Below are 6,582 nucleotides of genomic sequence, written 5' to 3'. Positions count from 1 at the left end.
TAAGAGCTCCTGATTTAAGAAAAGTTGAGGGAAACGGGGCATATTTAACGGGCGGGCCCCTGGATGAGGAGAGGCGGCGGCCGGCGCACCCCGTCTCCCGGCTGCCGCCCTCGCCCCCTGTGGCGGAGCCACTTGGTATCTCCCTCCTTCTGCACCCCCCCCCCCCCCGAGGAGGTGGTTTCACCCCCCCGAGAGGCGTGGCTGCTACCGCCCCCTTCGTCCATATGCATGAGCGCGAGCCGCCAGGCGCCGGCGTAGGGAGGTGGCGCGCGGTCGCCCCGCCCCGCCGCTCTGGCGGCGGGGCGGGGCGACCGCGCGCCACCTCCCTACACCGGCGCGCGCCCCGCCCCCCGCGGTGAATATTGATGAGGCGTGATGCGCGGCGTGGTGTCGTGTCGGGCGGCGCGGCCGGCCATTGGCCGGGTGCGTGTGTGCGCGCTGACGCGTGTCGCGGCGGTGCGGGTCCCGATTGCTGCAGCCGCTTGTCAGTGTGACGAAGATTGGCACCCAGGTAAGCGCTGTCACTCAAACCCGCTCCCAGCCAAGCCAAGCCAGCCATCCATCACGGCGCGCCCGCCGCCGCTGCCGGCCGGGCTCAGGCCTACCACCACACCGGCGCAGGGGGGGACGGTTGGGGAAGGAGCCCGGCGGGAAGGAGGGGGGAGCCCGGCAGGCGGAACAGCGGGGAGGGGGCACCCGCTACTCCGCAACTGGCCCGGGGAGGGGGGGGGGGGGTTGAGGGGGGGTTAGGGGCGGTGGCGCGGGGAGGGGAAGGGAAGGGAGGCGGGGGGGGGGGGGAGCGAGGAAATTTCTGGAACGGCCGCCGTGTAACCGTTGTCTCTTGTGGGGGCGCGCGTGCCGGCGGCGGGCGGGCGCGCGCGCGCGCACGGGGAGGGGAGACGGGGCGAGGGAGAGAAGGGAACGCGGGCCGCGGCTCGGCGCCGCGCGGAGGGAGGAGGAGGAGGAGAGGGCAACGGGAGGGGGGAGGCGACGTGATGCTTAAAGGGACAGCGCCGCGTTGGCAGGCGTTCCTTGGCGGGGGTGGGGTAGGTGTAGGGGCTCTCCGGCGTCCTTCTCGCCCACGCCGCCCCGCCAGACCCGGCCCAAGCCAACCCGGGGAGCCCTCGCCTTTGGCGGGGATCAAGCCGCCGCAGCAGCTGCCTTCCCTCCCCCCCAACCTCCGCACCTGCCCCCGGAGAGGGGGAGGAAGGGGGCTGCTGACGGCAGTTGGCCGCTGCGGCCGCCCGTAGCCCGCCGTGGGGTGCCAGCCGGCGTGGTAGGGGATGACCTCCAGACCCTGCTCCCGGCCCTGGTGCGGCTTCGGTGGCGGCCTGGCCCCCGGGAGAGCGGGGGCTGGCGTGTCTTTGGCTACGCTTCCTCCCCCCCGCCGTCTCCCCTCTTATTCATAGAAAGCAGATTCTGTTAGCGGCTGGCACTTGGGGCAGTGTGCGCAGTTCTGGTGTGAGGTGGTTTCTTCCTTTTTCTTTTTTTTTTTTTAATTTTTGATGTGACCTCATTGTCTCTTGGCTCGGTTACGAGTAGAGGCTTCTTGACACCTAGACCGAGGCTTCTTGAGTGTTTACACAGCCGCAATTAGGAGCTGAAACTTGATGTTGCCCAGAGGCCCTGCTTATGATGTGTGTAAACAATAATAAATCAAGTTCTGGTTTTATCCTGAAATATTGCCTCAATTAGCCACATGTCCCTGGTCTCCGTGGAGCAGTCGATAGCTTTCCCTCATTCCCACAATGCCAGCTGTATGGCCCAGAGTCCATCAGTTAAAAGTATAAGTAGTTAACACGACTGGCTGGTACTTCTATGTATAGCTTATCACTGTCTTTTTTATAAAATATTTTCTGTTGTCCTAAACAGGAACGTACAATGTGATTTTAGAGACACAGTTACAGTATTTTTTATTTTTTTAAATCTACTGCTGCAGTTTGTGACCCCGTTTTGTGAGTTTCGTCTAAGTAAATGACTAGTGTGGTTTTGGGAGGGAGAATGAGATTCTAGATCTGGTACAATACCCTTACAAGTGAATTCTTATGCTGTGCAATGAATTGCTACTTTTTTCTTTTTTTTTTTTTTCTCACATGCAGCTAAGAGCTGTCCAAGCAAGATTAATTTTTGTCCTTGCCCCTATTTGGAATATGATGTGTGCATGCCATTAAAAAGATCACAGGAATAGGGAGCACAGACAATATGTTCTGGTGTGTGGATGTTGGAAAACACTTGAGCCGGCACTCTATGGAGGATAACGGGAGGGTGTAGATAATTTTCAATGTATGCTAAATGTCTCATCTAATTGTTTTATAAAAAAGTGAAAAAAATCTTCCTCAGTCTTTACAAAAACATGCACGTATAGTTACTAGTTTATAATACTGTTCATAATTTTGTTCTAGAGCATGCTCTGCACAAAGTTTTACCAGTGTAGATTGTTTGATTAGGCAAATTGAAACAACTATAGTTTTAAGAAATTTATGCTCTTCCCTGTTGTCCATACCATGAATATACTTACAGGTTGTTCCCTTTCCTCTATGGGATATAAACTGTTTATGGTCTCCTTGTGCTATGGGGTTATATCCCTTTAGTTATATATGTGTAGTTAAAGTGATATAGCTTCTACAGCTGGGTTAGCACTGAAGTCTTGTTTAAGAATGAGTCCTAGTTAGCCCCTGTTAGCTGCATGTACAAACTTTATGGATTATACTGAACGAGGAAACAAATTGTGACTGTATCAGAAGTCCTTCTACGGATTTCCAGACCTTGTAATTGGTAGACTATGAAGGAGCCGCGAGTGCATTTTCTAAATAGATCTGTAAAATAAAATTGCAAAATTATCCTTTTCTGAGTCTGTGTGTAGCCATATATAATTATTACGTTTAAGTTTTCAAAAACTTGTGAGTAAAAAACCCCAAAACATTTCACATTTATTCAGTCTGAAGAAACAGTTTCACGCTTCTTGGTGTGTCATTGTTTTTAATCTATCCAAAATAAATCTGATTTTTTTAATGTATGTTCTACAGTTTATTTTATGAAGTGTATAGTATATTTTTGCTGTTGACTGCTATCGCTGTACACATTTTTTTGTCATGATTAAAGTATCTACTGGAAAACTTCAGTGTAGGTTTCACCGTTTTCTTAATGTGAGCTTCAGTTAAATGGTGAAAGGCATAGCTCCATTTACTTCGTTCGTAGGGTAAAGACAGGTAGTGTAGAGGCTATTGTACTGCAGTGAGACTTTGAAGACTCATACTGTTCATTCTCATTGATCTCCTGAGTGATTTTGAGGCATGTATTTTTTTTTATCTGTGCCTGTGTATTCTTCTCTACATAAACTGAATACTAATACCTGTCTCCTGTCTGAAGTGGGTCGTCTTATCGTGTAGTTAAAGTGCTTTGCTGGACTGGAATTTATTTTGTTACCGTTGCCTGTGGGCTAATAGGAAAACTGAGAATTCTTCACATTTTGTGTATGTTGTTGTTATGGTTGGTTGGGGTTTTATTTTGTATTTGGAAATTTCACTTTGGCATGTAAAAAATTAGTCTAATATTAAGTAACTTATGGCCTTGATTTGTACTCAATCTGGATACAATTTTAAAGATTCAGATTGTCTATTGAACATAAAAATAACATTTTAAAACTAAATCCTTGCAGTCTTTCATTAGTGCAACTGAAAGGAGTTTAGAATTAAATTTAATCAGAATTAAATATATGTATTTATTCTAAATACTTCAGTCGTATAAAATGGATATGTCTTCTAGAAGCTGTACTTCCTTTTTCAGAATTTTGCTTTCTGACTGTATTTTTTTCATACCTTTCACTGTACTGTAAATGCAGTGCTATAATAAAGTCATAATAATTCTGATTGCTACCACAGCAAGTTTAGAAGTGTTTAGGAGCAATTCAGGTTTCTGGAAAAGAATAACTCTTTTGCTGTTATTAAGCCCTGTATCAACAGCCAAGGGCGAATGATCCACAGAACCACTACCGTGATAGTGGAACTGCTTGTTCTAACGGCTCTGTTAATGTCCTGAATGAAGAGAGATGTAGTCCAAATTGTATTTCAGAATATTATGTAGTGGTCTGGGAGCCAAATGTTACCTCTTCAAAACTGGCACACACGTGAAAGCTTACAATAAAGCAGATTAATATTTTTATTTTGGTGTAAGTAAGACTGAATTATTTTTTTGTGTGTGAAATTTAAAATTCCACAAATGTTACTTCTCTCTTGCAGCAGCTGGTTGCTTCAGTGTCACTTGTTAAAGAGTCTGTAGGTTTGCAAATGATAAGTCTCTCGGGGGAGGTTATTTTACCACAGCTCAATGCTGTACAAAATGTAAAACAACTTAGTGCTCTTCTAAGCAAGAGGATTCCAAGAACAAGGAAAAAAGCTGCTGATAGAGTTCTTTCCTTTGGTTACTTGCTGCTAGATGTTACCAAAGTATTTTACCTGGACCATTATAGCTCTCCCTAAGATAATTGAATGGTGAAGTATTCACATTTGTTATTGAGTTCTTCACTTCGTTCAGTAAGGTTGTTTCATGTTGTAACTGTAGAACATGCGTATCGTGAAATGGAACTAGGAGTTGGGTGGAAAATAAAATGATGACAGCAAGAGTCTGAAATGCCAGTCTTCATTGTTAATGGAGCACTGGCACGCTTTCACGAAGTTGGTAAAGGGCAGTAACTTGGTTCCCCTGCCAGTGGCGTGGGGATCCCAAGTCGTGTATGTTACTGAAGGACAAAAAGGAAGTTGGTGTTAGAAGTGGAAATAAAACTTAAGTCCGCTTGTCATCACATGCTTGCTTATTATCATTCATATGAACATGGTTGTTCGTTTTTTAACATAGGAGCTATGCCAGGCCATGTTGTTCTCTTTTTTTTTTTTCTACGTATGTGTATAAAAGAGCTATTTGCTGTTAAATAGAAGTCTATTTAAGTACTTAGACTGTCAAAAGGTGATTTTTGAAAATGGGAGCTATCTGACTGTGATAATCTTGTACTGTCCCTTATGTTGCTATACCTGTGGTCTGTAACTGTTGTCTTCTACGGCTGACAGTAAATTCAGGTAGAAAAGTAGAATACGGTAGTTTACTGCTGGTGTGCTAAAAGAGGGATCTGGTTTTTTTTAAACCACCAATTCCAGTTTATATTTTATATGTGAGCTTTTGGAATTGCCTGTGTTTTTTCTTGAGGACAGAGGAAGTTAGGAAATGTGGCTATACTTTGCATCCTGCTTAGCTTTTTTCAAATTACATAGCAAGCAAAACAAAGGGAAAAGGATATTATAATACTCACTACTGAAAAATAAGGTCCAAGTGTTTTATATTCAAAGGAAACAGAGGCAATTATGAAACAGAAATTGGAGCATTATACATGTTTAATTTTTAAAAATTATTTAATTTTTTAAATTTAATTGAATTAATATTTAATTAATAACGTTTTCATTCCCATGTTCTCTAGGTATGTGCTATGTTGTATGTTTTATAACTAAAGAACTTGAACTTCTAGATCGGTCTATGATTGCTTAATTTATATTTGTTCTAGCCTATTTGTATGTAGTCTAGACCATAATAGTAGCAATGCCAGGAGTAAGGTTACCTGGTTTGGGTGGGTGTTTTCTTGAGATGTTGTTTTCAGTAGCTTATTTCTTAGTCATACTGAAATTTGCCATGATGAGTATGTTTGTGCAGGGTTGTTCTGGAAACTTTAAGCTAAAATGACTCAGCATTTTGAAAATGACTTTAAGAGAAAGTAAATATGTTAATTTGAGGAGGTGAGGAAATGCTTGCTTGGCTTATTTAAGAGCATATTAACACTTCAGTTCTGGAATTTAGCGATGCAGAGGAGAGAGGGGAAGAGAGCATAAGCATTCACACAGAACGTATGGCCATTCCTCAAGAAACTTCAACAAATCATAAGCTCTTGAATAACTGGTTCATGCATGTTATTCAGCAAATACTTTTTAACCGAACATCCGAATATTCCATGTAACACGAATATCTTCCCATCTGTTGGTCCTTGTATGTCACCTGACTGTGCAGTCATCATCTGAACCAAGTAGTTAAGCATGATGCATCCCACAGCAGTAGGTGCTGGGTAAGTTTAGTCCTAAATAGTCTGTCTTTATTTGTGCTTCTCCCCCAACCCCAGAATGCTTAGGCAGCAGTTGTTTTCACAGAGGGATGAAGACTAGTGTTCAGGGAGAGATGGGGAACAGAGTTTGAAGCGTGGTGGAAATGCAGTAGGCCCAGGAACCAGAAAAGGATGGTACTAGCAAATGGTCAGAAGTGGGGGGAACAAGAAATGGCAAGAAGTGAGGAAGAGGACAAGCTGTACGTTTGTGTGGAAGGAACAACATGGAAGGGCAGTATGAGGCCGAAGAGCAGAAAGAACATGGATAGGAAAGTAAGGAGCATGAAGAGCGTTGGCAGCAGGAATAAATGAGACTAGAACATTGTACATGTTCCACGCAAAAAATAGTTGAGCTGATTGCTTCTGGTTCACTGTTACTAAAGAGCCATGGAAAAAGTGGAGCAGGAAAGGAAGAAATTTTTTATTTAGTCACCATTTTGAAA

At 44.5% G+C, this 6,582-nt stretch overlaps 1 protein-coding gene across 4 annotated transcripts in view; it reads left to right on the top strand.

Moving 5' to 3' along the window:
* The first annotated feature begins 371 nt into the window (after window positions 1-371).
* PKNOX1 (PBX/knotted 1 homeobox 1) overlaps window positions 372-6,582 on the top strand; it is a 46,624-nt gene continuing 40,413 nt past the window's right edge. For 2 of the 4 annotated variants that reach the window (XM_063344861.1, XM_063344840.1), the window contains exon 1: window positions 372-511. The gene's annotated coding sequence lies outside the window, so the exon portion shown is untranslated. The remainder of the gene's footprint in view (window positions 512-6,582) is intronic. The other 2 variants (XM_063344867.1, XM_063344851.1) reach the window with 2 other exon arrangements.

The sequence above is a fragment of the Chroicocephalus ridibundus genome, chromosome 1, assembly GCF_963924245.1.
Source record: "Chroicocephalus ridibundus chromosome 1, bChrRid1.1, whole genome shotgun sequence".
NCBI lineage: Eukaryota > Metazoa > Chordata > Aves > Charadriiformes > Laridae > Chroicocephalus > Chroicocephalus ridibundus.
The sequence above is the reverse complement of the archived record's forward strand: the minus strand, read 5'-3'. Positions and strand labels throughout refer to the sequence as shown.